A 3,453-nucleotide genomic window follows, 5' to 3' on the forward strand; every position below is an offset into this window, starting at 1 on the left:
TATATGACAAACGAGGTACTTGTATTTAAAAGTAGTCGTCGCCATGAGCATTTAGACATTTGTCCCATTGACTAAGGAGTCGCGTGATTCCGGTCTCTTAATATTCCTTGGGTTGCTGCTTCAAAATGTCTGCAACTGACTCTTTCGCGTCATTGCCCGACACGAATGTGGTTCCCTTGATCTGTTTTCTTTCGGTTGCCCCAAAATGTGGATGTCGCAAGGCGACAGGTCTGGGCTGTGTGGCGGATGTTGCAGCGTTTCCCACTTGAACGTTGCCAGTTTTGTATTAAATACGTCAACGATGTGGGGACGGGCATTGTCGTGGAACAAACACAGGCTCACGGGATCCGGCAGCCCCGCGTGTGGTAGCTGCGACGGCGTGGAGACACTGGAGCATCTTCTGCGTCACTGCCCGGGCTTCGGGACCGAGAGGGAGGCTCTGTACGCCTCCTACCGCCGATGTGACTTGCCAGCCCTGCAGCGCCTACTCTTTCCCAATGCTCACAGCTCGATCACCACGCGTGCGTTTTCGGCATTGATGGAATTCTGTGAAGCAACACACCTCAGAGCGCGGCTGTAGGCCCCGCAAACGCTTAGCTACATTATGTCTTTTTTTTTTTACTATTCCGGTCTCTTTCTCCTTTTTACTTCCGGTCTCTATCCCCTTTATCTTTTTCTCCCCATACCCATTTCCCCGTGCAGTGCTGCTGAAATGTCCTCCTATGAGAGACAGTTACGGCACTGCACTTATCTCTTCCATTTCTCTTTAAAAATCACTTCACACATACACACAAGATGACACCATTCGTCGATTTTCCACATCGTCTCTTCTTGATTGCAACACGCAGCCGTTCCGGCGTTTCACAGTATCGGAAACAATTGATAGTCTCTCAAGACTTAGCAAATTGTATCCGTAATGGTCCCTGACGATAGAAAAAAAAAGGTCAACAACACCTTTCCGGCGGAAATGATGGCCTTTGCTTTCTTTGGACGTGTTGAATTCGAATGTTTCCACTGTAAGCTTTGCCGTCGTGTTTCAGGCTCGTGGTAGTGGCACCATGGTTCGTCCCCGATCACAATTGCAGACAAGAAGTCGTCACCCTCATTGTGATATCGGATCAGAGCAGTCAAGGCAGCGCCGAACTTCTCCGTCTTCTGGCGGTGGTTCAAAATATTGGGCATCCATTGCGCACACAAAAGCCGATGACAGAGATGTTCATTATGGCGTGAACCGAATCGTGACTGATGTTCAGACGCTCTGCCAGTTCATCGATGCTCATTCCCCGTTCTTGTCTCATAACCTCATCAACTTTTGCAATTTTGTTAAGGCTGGCTTCTTGATGGCTTTAGTCCCGTTTTGGATGGCCTTTGCAGCTTTCACGTCCTCCTTTCAACCGTTTGCTCCAACGCTTCACAGTGGCCAATGAAATGCGATGTTCAACGTGCACGGCAGCCATACGGCGACTAATTTTTTTTTTTACGACATACCTTCAGCAGTCAAAAATTTCACGGCACCACGCTGTTCAACTTTTGGAGTTTCCAATACATCACGCAACCATGTTCAACCAAATGTATGAGAGCATTACAGAACCTTTATCCTCACGCCTGCGTGTCACTTTTGCAAATGAGACATCCCTCTGTTCTACGCACATGCCTCGCAGGTAATGAACGGAAACATTATTGCGCGGGGTGGGTACGCTCCCTTTCATTTGACTAGCACTCGTACATTAGAAAAGCGAAGATACAATGGGATATACAAATGCGAAGATAGAGCAGGATAAAGGGCAAAAAAGTTTCACTGGAAACAAAGATTACTGAACGTATACACAAACTCTCCCAACAAGATATTTAAATATGCGTATAAGTCTCCAATAAATGTACGTATCTAAGAAAAAGTCACGGTGTATAATGCGTCAAACGAAGCAAATAAACATGTCGCAATCACAGATTCACAGAATCCTAGATACCGCCCCCATTCCATCGACTCACCCCGATGTATCGCGCGCGACGGAAGATGACATTGGAGTGTCCATATAATTGCTATCGCAATAATATAATAAGAGTATCCGGCAACTGAAGCGACCCGTGGCCCATCACTTTCGACAAAGGAAGAAGTAACGAAATCGAACTTTCACCATGCAACAATTCGCTGCGCCGCAACAATCTATTTTTTTTCTTTTGTGGGGCGGGGGCACCGACATTAAAGAACGCCAAGGAAAATATGTTGGCTACAATTGAATGCCTACTTTCTGCACCTCATGTGGCTACCGAAGGAATATCGAAAAAAAAAAACTTGAGACGCTTGGTCCACAGAGAACCATACGCATGCTGCTCGGTATCCTACACCGGCGAGCCAAGACTTTCCGAAGACGTTGCCCTCAAGCGAACGCGGTGCGATCCGTTGAGTCCCCACAGTGATGGCGGCGAGCGACCATTGTTTCTTTTTCTCGTCTGCTAGCCAGAAAGCGTCTAAAGCTCTACCAGGCGAAAATCCACGCGGCCGAAGCAAACCGAACACGCACCGAAGTGCGCCGCGCGGTGGTCAGGGCAAGGCGAGAAAAACGTATGCGCTCTGGCTTGCTCTGGCAGCCCACGGGTAGGGTAGCAAGACAAAAAAAAAAATGGAGACGCTCAATGTGTCCTCGTGCATAAAAGTCAAAGTAGGAAAGATAATTAAGAACGTAGTTACCTTGGCTGGCTTTAGTGTCTTAACATGGATGCTTTGGCGTAGGTGAAAAAAAAATTATATTTTTTATGTGATATGACGGCACAAATGAACCACCACAACGCTTCGTCTCATCGGACCTCGCTGCGGGCTTTGTCAACTTGTCTGATAGTGTGTTGATTTGGCTTGTCCTATTGTAGGTTCCAATGCAAGGCTTTAGAAAAGTCAATGCATTTTTGGCGTCAAATGTTTATAACAGCATTAGACCCAAAATGTTCCGCAATTGAAAATCTAAAGCACTACTTTGGAAATGTCAATGCACCTTTCACATCAAAAGTTTATGAAATTTATACCCATAAAGTTTCGGCATTGATATCCATGCGCTCCGTAGATTCAGCGGCCTCCGCGAGATGCCGCGGTGAGCCCGTTTGTCATCAAAACGCCATTAAAACTTTGTGTTTGGATGGGGCTGCTTGCGTTTGTGACTCCCGGTGCATGGGCGTTGCCACGAAATCCAGCCCGAGTTTGCAATTTTCGCAGTGAAATGTCTGTTCGAGCATGAAAAAGACATTCTAGACAAAATCCAGAATGATTTCCCGCTCCGGGGGTTGCTTTGGTCGGCGGTGCATTGACAGCACGAAAAAATTTCGGGGGGGGGGGTTAAAGCCCCATAGGACCCCCCCCCCTCCTGTCTACGCCCCTGGCCGTGACCTATGCCCATTGACACGCCGCTTGAACTACTGTTTGTTATGCTTAGACGTAAAGATATCACGTACATCGTAGGTGCG

Source organism: Dermacentor variabilis, chromosome 1, assembly GCF_050947875.1.
Source record: "Dermacentor variabilis isolate Ectoservices chromosome 1, ASM5094787v1, whole genome shotgun sequence".
In the NCBI taxonomy this organism is placed as follows: domain Eukaryota; kingdom Metazoa; phylum Arthropoda; class Arachnida; order Ixodida; family Ixodidae; genus Dermacentor; species Dermacentor variabilis.